The 11,767-nt window shown below is 47.9% G+C and overlaps 1 pseudogene; it reads right to left on the bottom strand.

Annotated features, from left to right (window-relative positions):
- Positions 1 to 10,369: 10,369 nt before the first annotated feature.
- Positions 10,370 to 10,601, bottom strand: LOC139252684 (U2 spliceosomal RNA; annotated as a pseudogene).
- Positions 10,602 to 11,767: the final 1,166 nt, after the last annotated feature.

Below are 11,767 nucleotides of genomic sequence, written 5' to 3' on the forward strand. Positions count from 1 at the left end.
CTGATGTTAATCTACTCAAGGTTTGAGTAGGTGTTGATTGCGTTGGCCTCCTGTAGCCATTGTGTAGGCCCTTGGGTTGTTTTGGGTTCCCTAGTTTTCTGAAGGTCTGCATAATTTCCCTCCATAGTGTAAACATGGGGAAAGACAATAGCCCGATAATGGCCATGAGTCAATCCCACAGTTTGAGCAAGTGCTCTCCAATTGGCTTGAAAGCCCCATGCTTCGGGCTGACTCTGTCCCACCATTGGCCCTCCGGTGTCCTCCCCCATTCAATCACTGCTCTGCCCAGGTCAAACCGTCTCAGTTTCAATTCACAGCACAGACTGATCCCACAGCCCTTTTCCTTCTCGGCAAAATGAGGGGGTTTTTGTCCCCCCCCACACAGTGTCCACCGGTACGCTCGGGACCTTCCACGAGAGTTGGGCGCTGGAGGGACTGGAGTGCATCATCACCCCAGGCAACCAAATTTTAATTTGATTTGACAAAGTTGCATTGTTAATTTGTAGAGTTTGGTGCCCATACAAAAGGGGGCACTTGATTTAATATTATACAAAAATAGTTGTGGAGCTGTTGCATTGTGAGTGGCTTAGCCTGTCACATGATGTTCACAAGACTCAATAAAACCCCAGCCAGTTGGGTCTAGGTTATCCATGATGAGGTATGCAGTTGTGAGCCTGGTGGATGTACTGGTAATGTGTAGTGTGATTGTTAAACCTTTGTTAATAAACCAACCAGCTCTTAATAGCAATGTGTTGCTATGGATTCTTAAGCAAAGAACCCATGAAGCAAATACATTACAATAGTTATGAGGAGAGACTGGAGATACTGGGGCTGTTGTCACTGGAGCACAGAAGGCTAAGTGGAGATTTAATGGAGGGTTTAAAAAATTTTTTTTTGAAGAGTTTTGATCGGGTGAATGAGAAAAAGAATACTTCCTCTGTTTGGGGAGTTAGTGACGAGCGAGTTCATCAACTTAATATGGTCATTACAAGAGTGAAGAGAGAGGTTTGGAGAAATACTTAGATGCAGAGAGAGCATACGAAACAGGAGGAGGCGTAGGCCATTCGGCCCCTCAAGCCTGCTGGGTATGGGTTATCCACAATGAGGTATGCAGTTGTGAGCCTAGTGGATGAAATATAGAAAATAGGAGCAGTAGTAGGCCATTCGGCCCTTCGAGTCTGCGCTGCCATTCAATATGATCATGGCTGATCCTCTATATCAACACCATATTCCCACTTTCTCCCCATACCTCTTGATGCCTTTTGTTTCTAGAAATCTATCTATCTCCCTCTTAAATATATTCAGTGACTTGGCCTCCACAGGCCTGTGGTAGAGAATTCCACAGGTTCACCACCCTCTGAGTGAAAAAATCTCTCCTCATCTTGGTCCTAAATTTCCTACCCCGTATCCTGAGACTGTGACCCCTTGTTCTAGACTTCCCAGCCGGAGGGATGAGCTAGCAATGTGTAGTGCGATTGTTAAACTTTTGCTAATAAACCAACTAGTTCTTAATGGCAATGAGTTGCTATGAATTCTTAAGCAAAGCACCCATGAAGCAAATACGTTACAGATGCGTCTCCCTCCATGGCATTCACAAAGAACTGCAGGCTTATCGCGGTTACCAAACAAAACAATCTCGGACCTAGGCTCATTGCCATGCAAGCGCGACGACCCACAGCCCTGTTCCCGTCCTTGGGTCCAATTTGGAAAGGGAGATAATTAGAATTGATATGTTTAGCCTGAAATCTGATAACAATCAGACAGCACAAAACTAAAAACAAACACACAGAGGATGAAGAAATAATTCGAAACGAGAAGTCCAAGGCAATTAAAGTAAAACAGCGAAGATTAATAATTTGGTGTTAAGTTTGCTCTTTGTTGGAATGTAATGATTAAACCCATTCCATGACGGAAAGATTCCGCTGATAACAAATTTGAGTGACAGTAATTTCATTTAATGAGGTTAAAGCTCCACTAGTAATTTCATTCTTCCATTGAGGGGCTAAAATTGAAAGCTATAACAAAATTATATTTGCTGCTTTCAAAATTAGTGCAATTATTTTGTTCTCATTTAAATTGTATCATGATGTTGCTCCAACAATCTATTCATGAGCAGTCCTGTATTCTACAAATCGTGCAATGCACAGAATTGGTAGCAATGAAAGCTTCCTTTAGTTCTTAAAAAAAAACCTTCGAACCATCCCCGCCAGTCAGGATTACCAAACGCTACTTTTAAAGGCAAGGCAAAGAGAACAGAGAGACAGTTACTAGTCTGCGCAAATCATGTTCGCATAATTGAGCAGACACATGGATCAATTCAGTGCAAGGTGTAAAACGGCAAACAACAAGAGCATCTCGATTTATAATAGCGGGAAACTAGCTGTCACAGATGCCACCCAGGATAAGCAGCGAATAACAGGGAGCTTTAGACCTTGCAGTGAAGCCTAATGCACAGGCTTCTTCAGTGTGCACCAGTCCGACAACAGGTTTATAATTGGTATCCTGGGAAAGAGGCCTTACATTTGTTACTCAACGTACAGTTATTCGGAAATATATCGCAGTGTGGGCTGGGCCCGTGCTGCCCCTGGGCCCCTGGGCCCCGATCCCGTCCCTCCACAGTCTCTCGCCGCTCCAGCTGTACCTGCCCGCGCTCCAATCACCGCCCTGGACCTTGGTGACGTCACTCTTCGCTGCCGTCACAGCTCGCGCTGCTCCCTGGAGCAGTACGCCTCCACGCCGCTCCCAGGCGCTGCTCGCCGCTCCGTTTATGACCGCGACCTAGGTTCGTGCAGCAGAGCAGGTCTCCAGTTATCTTGGTTAACCCTTGCCACCAGACCAAGACCTCGCTCTGGTGTGCAACGGCCACCCCACGTTAAAAAAATCCACGCACAGGCATCTTCCACCCTTCAACATGTAGTTCGGGACCTGGAATATTAGGTCCTTCATTGAAACACCTGTGAACTCATCTCTTTTTGGCGTGAAAGCAAGCCATCCTTGATACAAGGGACTGCCTATGATGATGAGGAAACTATTCTACTTTGCCCAGAGCAATCGACCCAGGGGGACAAAGCCTGCACTTGAATTGTGGGGGGGGGGGGGTTAAATTCAAAACTAAACTGTGAAAATAATAGGCCGGAGATTGCGACTTCTCTGGGTGCGTACGATGTGCGCGCACACACGAATGGACCTCGCAAGTTCCGATTCTCAGCACGTAATGCGCATGTCTTTTGACACATCGCACGCATTCCAGGGGAGAAGGACGGCCGGGGGGTAAAGATTTAAGCTATTTGCCCAACTCATGCCCAGCGAATGTCCTTCAAACTCTTACCCCTGGTAAAAACAGGTGCATATCCTACTTCGAAGAGGGGGCTGAGTGTAACATAACCAAGTTTGCTGACGATACAAAGATGGGAGGAAGGGCAATGGGTGAGGAGGACATAAAGAGGCTGCAAAAGGACATAGACAGGCTAAGTGAGTGGGCAAAAATTTGGCAGATGGAGTATAATGTTGGAAAGTGTGAGGTCATGCACTTTGGCAGAAAAAAAAATCAAAGAGCAAATTATTATTTAAATGGAGAAAGATTGCAAAGTGCTGCAGTACATCGGGACCTGGGGGTACTTGTGCATGAAACACAAAAGGTTAGTATGCAGGTACAGCAAGTGATCAACAAGGCCAATGGTATCTTGGCCTATATTGCAAAGGTGATGGCGTATAAAAGCAGGGAAGTCTTGCTACAGTTGTACAGGGTATTGGTGAGGCCACACCTGGAATACCGCGTACAGTTTTGGTTTCCATATTTACGAAAAGATATACTTGCTGTGGAGGCAGTTCAGAGAAGGTTCACTTGGTTGATTCCGGGGATGAGGGGGTTGACTTATGAGGAAAGGTTGAGGAGGTTGGGCCTCTACTCATTGGAATTCAGAGGAATGAGAGGTGATCTTATCGAAATGTATAAGATTATGAGGGGGCTTGACAAGGTGGATGCAGAGAGGATGTTTCCACTGATGGGGGAGACTAGAACTAGAGGGCATGATCTTAGAATAAGGGGCCGCCCATTTAAAACTGAGTAGAGGAAGAATTTCTTCTCTCAGAGGGTTGTAAATCTGTGGAATTCGCTGCCTCCGAGATCTGTGGAAGCTGGGACATTAAATAAATTTAAGACAGAAATAGACAGTTTCTTAAACAATAAGGGAGTCAAGGGTTATGGGGAGTGGGCGGGGAAGTGGAGCTGAGTCCATGATTGGATCAGCCATGATCTTATTGAATGGCGGAGCAGGCTCGAGGGGCCAAATGGCCGACTCCTGCTCCTATTTCTTATCTTCTTATGTTTTACCAGCGTAAAAGTTTTAAAAGATAGAAAAATTACATTTAATGACTCATTTTTTTATTAAAACCCTGTCCATTAAGGTAAGTTTATTTTTAACCCTTTAAAACATGTTTAAAAATTTTTTTTTAAATATTTCTTTTTCCAAAACATTTAATTACATTCAATTTCAAATAATTTTAAATATGGGAGGTGTTTTTTTTATTTATTGTGTTGTGTTTCTTGTTTTTGGGGAGTCCGTACAAACAGAGCTCCCAATATTATCGATGAGAATACTGCATCGTGATTGGTGGTCCAGGCCCACGGGATCTCAGGATATGAATATGTACCTGGAAGATATGTTCCCGTACACAGGACTGTGAAACTAGGCCTCCGACCGCAATCCTACATTCCTCCGGGACCACCAGGTATTTTCGCTAAAATGTTCGCCCGAAGGAAGCATCCGCAATTTCCCCCCATAATATTTCCAATGAGCGAGTGGGAGAAGTACCACCAACGATGCCTCCGTAAGATCCTGCAAATCCCTTGGGAGGACAGGCGCACCAACATCAGTGTCCTCGATCAGGCCAACATCCCCAGCATCGAAGCACTGACCACACTCGACCAGCTCCGTTGGGCGGGCCACATTGTCCGTATGCCCGACACGAGACTCCCAAAGCAAGCGCTCTACTCGGAACTCCTACACGGCAAGCGAGCCCCAGGTGGGCAGAGGAAACGTTACAAGGGACCACCCTCAAAGCCTCCCTGATAAAGTGCAACATCCCCACCGACACCTGGGAGTCCCTGGCCAAAGACCGCCCTAAGTGGAGGAAGAGCATCCAGAAAACAAGCGCAGGCAGCGGAAGGAGCGTGCGGCAAACCAGACTCCCCACCCACCCTTTCCTCCAACCACTGACTGTCCCACCTGTGACAGAGACTGTAATTCCCGTATTGGACTGTTCAGTCACTTGTGATCTCGCTTTTAGAGAGGAAGCAAGTCTTCCTCGATTCCGAGGGACTGCCTATGATAGTCAGTCCATGGAATGAGGCTCACTGGGGGAGACCAGTTAGCGTTCATTCATTCAAATGCGAATGCGTTAGATTTTCTTTCAGAAAGTAACATTTTGGGATCCAGAAGATGAGCAATTTGAGACACGACGTGTGGCGAGGGTAACAATGCTTGGGAGGAACATGTAACATTGGGCCTGTGGTTCACAAAGCTACCCACCACTTTGGGGGGGTGGGGGGGAGATTCATTGCCGTGTGTCTGGGTCTGCTGTAGACCATCTGAGAGAGATTGATTGCGACGTCATAGGCAGTCCCTCGAAACGAGGATGACTTGCTTCCACGCTAAGTGTTTCAATGAAGGACCTGACACTCCAGGTCCCGAACTACATGTTGAAGGGTGGACGATGCCTGTGTGTGGACCTGGCCCTCTTCGTTGCCGTTGCTGTCGCCCTCCTGCACCAGCTCGCATTGCTCCCTGATGTTGTATGCCTCCGCACCGCTCCTTTTATGGTCCCAACCTGCCGATGGTGTTCGCATGCAGGTCGGGGCCTCCACGCTTGTTATGTATTGTCCAGGTACATTAAATGTATAAGTACAATGGTGCACCACAGAGGGCGCTGTGGTGGGAGACCTGAAAGTACCTGCAAGACAGAGTATAAAAGGCTGCCCATTACACCTGAGAGGCTACTCTGGAGTTACACAATAAAGGACTAAGGTCACAGCAGTTACCGTGTGGAGTCAGTGATTTAAGTGCTACATACATCACATTGGCGACGAGGACACGGACGAGTTTCACTCAACCATGGCTACTCTGGGGTCGTTACGGTGCACAATGATTGGGAGGCCTTTACGGAAAGGCTCAAGTACTACTTTACGGCAAACGACCTGACGGGGCACACGGACGCAATGAGAGATAAGCGTAAGGCGATATTGCTTTCCAGTTGTGGCAATGAGGTTTACTGTCTCGTCAGGGATTTGCTAGCACCCGCGAGCACCAGGGACAAGTCATATGAGGAGCTGATCGAACTCATTCGTGACCAGTTGAAACCAAAGGAGAGCATCCTCATGGCCAGGCACAAATTCTACCACCACTGCAGACCTGAGGGCCAGGATGTCACCAAATATGCTGCGGACCTCAGGAGACTCGCGGCGCCGTGTGATTTTGGGGCACACCTTGACGAAGCGCTGCTGGACGTTTTCGTTATGGGGATTGTCCACGAGGGCCTCCTTCACAAGCTGCTATCCACTGAACCTACAGTCACCCTGAAGCAAGCCATCACCACCAGCCAGGCATACATGACCTCGACTTGCAGCACCAAACAAATGATCCACACGGTCTCGAACCCGGCAGGCACTGTCCACAGGATAGCGCCCACCACGGACAAAACTGCAGAACGTGGCTCTGCCCGGGGCAGAGAGCACGGACCTCGGGGTCCTGGAACTCAGAGTCTGCCGAGGGGGGCTATTCGAGCAGCACCATGCTGGCGCTGCGGAGGAAGCCATGGGGCTCACCGGTGCAGGTTTGCGGAGTATACGTGCAATACCTGCCACACGAAAGGCCACCTTCAGCGTATGTGCAAAAGAAACCTGACTCACCGTCTGGCTGAGGAGATGGAAGAGGATCCGCCATCCAGCGAGGAGCAGGCAGAAGAAGATGAGGTGTTGTTTGGACTGTATACGTGCACCGGCGATTTGGCAGTGATTATGAAAGTCAAGATTGACGGAGTCCCAGTGAGTATGGAAGTGGACACTGGATCTGGTCCGTCGTTGATGAATCAGAGAACTTTTGATAAACTGTGGGTTAACCCAGCTGCACGACCCAAGCTGGTCCCGGTCACGGCGAAGCTGCGTACCTACACCAGGGAACTGATACCTGTTCTTGGCAGAGCGGATGTGCAGGTATCTCACGGTGGCGAGACGTACGGTTTACCTTTGTGGGTCATTGCAGGCGATGGGCCGACGCTACTCGGCAGGAGATGGATGGGGAAAGTCCGTGGGAGCTGGGAAGACTTAATTCCTCCACAGACCGCTGCTCGCCGGGTTCCCAAAGAGCAGTGCTGACCGAGAAGAAAGAAGCAGTTCATCGGCAGTCTAAATCCCCACACAGACAAGCAGACCCTGGGAGAGCAGTTCTGTAAGTACGGGCCGATCGCTGAGGTGCGAGCCGGCGGGGCGCTGCAGGCGATGAACGGGAAATCCATCAATGGCCGACAAATCCGGGGGGGCGCACGCGGAGAAAAAGTCGGGCGGCGGTTGCGGCTGCGGTGGTGGCGGTTACGGCGGCCGCAGGAGAGGCGGCAGTTACTGGGACAACGGCAGGAGTGGAGGCTACAGCAGCGGCAGAGGCTACGGCAGTGGCCAATGTGACTTGGGAGAAGGCGATTACTCGGGCGGGTACAAGAGCCAGAGCGGCGGATACAGCAGCAATTACGGAGGCCGCTCTCACAGGGACTATGACTGATCGAATTGAGGAACCACTTCTGCCAGGTTCAAGATCAAATTGTTCTTGGCCGTTTTTCTTCTTTCTTTCTTCTTTATTCCTTCTATTCCTTCTTTAAACTCCATCCACAACTGCACGAAGAGAGTAAAACGTCACGCCAGCGAGCTCAAGATGGTGGCGAGCCTCATGGCAGCAGAGCTCTGCAGAGAAAGGCAAGCAGAGCAACTAAAATGGCGGCGCCCAGTGGAAACCTCGTGGGAACCACAAGATGGCGTCTTAAAAGGGAAATGCACCCGAGGGTCTTAAAAGAGCCTTACGCCATTGGCGGTCCCCACAAAGAGACTTTTGTAAGGCAAGAGCGAGTCTAAATGAGAAATGTGATTTATATGATGACGGATTTATGATAAGAGTTAATATTTTAATGTGGAATGGTTACTGTGTTTAAAATAATGGATATGAATTACGAAAAGAGTTAATACCACAAGGTACAAGTAAAAGGGTTAATGGATCCGTGACTAACATGACTAATGGACTAATGGGTTTTCGATTTAGGTGATTCATGCTATGGTTCAGTGGCTGCAGATGAGCCGCCAAGGCGACTACTTTCTGAGAACAGAGGCAATGCACTAGTTGCGATAGCCTGTCTCAGCGCAGCCCATTACCTCGGCAAAAAGGGGCGGTATACCACCACTGTACCTCACCCAGAGGAGCTGGGATTAAATAACTGTTCAATGTACCTGCAATCTTTTGGCATAACATCTGTACCATATATTATGTGTATCATACAAATGTACTGACTATGTATACCTGCTTTCTGTTGGAGGTTATGCTCGTGTACTTTATCACCCAGGTAAGGACTGTAAGCACCACATGCTTGCACCGGATCGCAAGCATAATCTCCACATGGGGGGGAAGAGGAAAGTGGATGGTCACGGACTCACACTCACAAATCAACCAGGATGAACAAGGCCGAGGTCACCGGCAATGGCTTTTGGAACTGGGGTGGGGGGGGGTGGGGGAGTGAGATGTCATGTATTGTCCAGGTACATTAAATGTATAAGTACAATGGTGCGCCACAGAGGGCGCTGTGGTGGGAGACCTGAAAGTACCTGCAAGGCAGAGTATAAAAGGCTGCCCACTACACCTGAGAGGCCACTCTGGAGTTACACAATAAAGAACTAAGGTCACAGCAGTTACTACAACACCAGACTGTGTGGAGTCAGTGATCTAAGTGCTACATACATCACAATGCTGATTGCTAGAACTAGTCAACAACTCCATTAGCGTTGCATCAAGCGACTACCAGGATGGTAAAATTCAACCCAGATACCGGGGTTCTTTTTTTCCCTCCTAGCAATTCCTACCTTCCTAAATGAAAAATATTCTGTTTTTAAAATGGTGCCCAGACTTATAGAACTAATGGATAGAAACTTCTGCATCGCCTGTGTTATGTCTGTAATGTACTTATGAATGACTCCACGAGGCAATGTATTGTACTCAAACTGTAGTGACCTTGGTCCTTTATTCGTAACTCCAGAGTGAAGCACAGGCATGGTGGCTCCCCTTTTATACTGGGGCCTGCACACCTATGCAGGTGACCCTCAGGTCTCCCACCACAGTGCCCTCTGGTGGACAGCCTCTGCCACAGGGGCAGAAATCCCCGGTCTCCACCAGTTGCACCCTCTAGTGGTGCCAGCATAGTATATACACAGTGTATACCTTATTGATAGTACATCAGGTAACCAGTCTCCATCTTATGCAACTACACAGTGACTACACAGAGCGTATATCTATAGTCTGCATATAAAACATCCTGCATTTCTGACCGCAGGAGACGCCTGCTGATTTACACATTGCCGTTCCAGCCAGTAATTTGTGACCTTCCTGAACATTTCTCCTCAGGGCAAGCTCGCACCTACACAGCAGGCTATCCCGTGAGGGCCTGTGCTCACTGGGCAGGAATTTTTACACTGTTGAAAGAAAGAAAGACTTACATTTATTTGGCGCCTTTCACGACCACCTGACGTCTCAAAACACTTTACAGCCACTGAAGTACTTTTGGAGTGTAGTCACTGTTATAATCATAGAATCATAGAAATTTACTGCACGGAAGGAGGCCGTGGGAATGTGGGAACTGCGGCAGCCAAATTGCGCACAGCAAGCTCCCACAAACAGCAATGTGATAATGACCAGATAATCTGATTTTATGTTATGTCGATTGAGGGATAAATATTGGCCAGGACACCGGCGATAACTCCCCTGCTCTTCTTCAAATAGAGCCACAGGATCTTTTACATCCACCTGAGAGAGCAGACAGGGCCTCGGTTTAACGTCTCATCCGAAAGACGGCACCTCCGACAGTGCAGCATTCCCTCAGCACTGCACTGGGAGTGTCAGATTAGATTTATGTGCTCGAGTCTCTGGAGTGGGACTTGAACCCACAACCTTCTGACTCAGGGGCGAGTGTGCTGCCCACTGAGCCACTAAAAGAGAATGGTTTTTTTTTATAAATTCGTAGCCAATCGTTTCCAATTCTTTGTCAAGTCACAAAACGCCAGAGGTCACCCTGCACCAGTCAAGGATCACTCTGCGCCAATGCTCTTAGCCAAAAGGCCTAGAGCCACTGCACCGTTCCTGGAAGTACTGCAATACCAGGTTCGTGCCATGGAGGTGGATGGGTCAGGTCCCCCACACACCTCCGTGGAGGTGGATGGGTCAAGCCATCCCACCCACCTCCTGTTTACAAAAATGTAAGCATATACCTTCCTGACCAGGGAGAAACCACCCGGAAGTCATGGTGGCTGGTCAGGTTAGTTATGCAGATCTTAGCCAAAAGGCCGAGAATGGTCTCAGATTGGTCCAGTAACAGCAGTTTGCCAGTACCACTGGTGGAAACTTACTAAACCTTGGCTCAGTGGGTCGCACTCTCACCTCTAGGTCAGAATGGTTGTGGGTTCAAGTCCCACTCCAGGAGCTTGAGCGCATAAATCTAGGCTGACACTCCCAGTGCAGTGCTGAAGGAAACGTAACACTCTCAGGTGGATACAAAAAGATCCCATGATACTATTTTGAAGAAAAGCAGGGGAGTTCTCCCCAGTGTTCTGGGGCCAATATTTATACCCCAACCAGCGGCACTAAAAACAGATTATCTGGTCATTATCACATCGCTGTTTGTGGGAGCTTGCTGTGCATAAACTAGCTGCCGCATTTCCCACATTACAACAGTGACTACGCTCCAAAAGTAGTTCAATTGGCTGCAAAGTGCTTGGGGACGCCTTGAGGCTGTGTAAGGCGCTATATAAATTCAAGTCTTTCTGGTATCTTTCAGTTAAGTGACTTCTATTATGTTTGTTTTGATTAAATTTCTGAACGCATACGAGTGGTGGTAGAAAAGGATTGTTATATCAGCTATTTTAATCTCCCAGTCTGTAGAAATACTGAACTCGAGATAATGATGATCCAAGCACAATATTTCGTACATTTATCACCGCTTAAGTGTAGTATTTCTATAACTGATTTTGCATTTAATGAATTGACTGGAATAATTGGAATTGTGCAAATTAATCTTTTAAAGAACATACTGCTGCACTGTTCTCAATCATTTATGAGAATAGAATTTGCAACACAGAAACAGACCACTGAGCCCCACCGCTCCGTGCCGGGGTTTATGCTCCACACTCCAGCCCCCTCCCACCCATCTCCATCTCACCCCATCACCATATCCTTCTATTCCTTTCTCCCCCCATGTGTTTATCCAGCTTCCCCTTAAATGCGTCGATACTATTCGCCTCAACCCCTCCCTGTGGCAGCGAGTTCCACACTCTCACCACTCTCTGGGTAAAGAAGTTTTTCCTGAATTCCCTATCGGATTTATTATTGGCCATCTTATATGTATAGAAAGATTAGCCTTTCCCCAACTCCTTTTAATCTTCTCCCTGCCCCTCCAAAAATAAGGTTTAAGAACATAAGAATTAGGAGCAGGAGTCGGCCATTCGGCCCCTTGAGCTTGCGCTGTC

The sequence above is a fragment of the Pristiophorus japonicus genome, chromosome 2, assembly GCF_044704955.1.
Source record: "Pristiophorus japonicus isolate sPriJap1 chromosome 2, sPriJap1.hap1, whole genome shotgun sequence".
In the NCBI taxonomy this organism is placed as follows: domain Eukaryota; kingdom Metazoa; phylum Chordata; class Chondrichthyes; family Pristiophoridae; genus Pristiophorus; species Pristiophorus japonicus.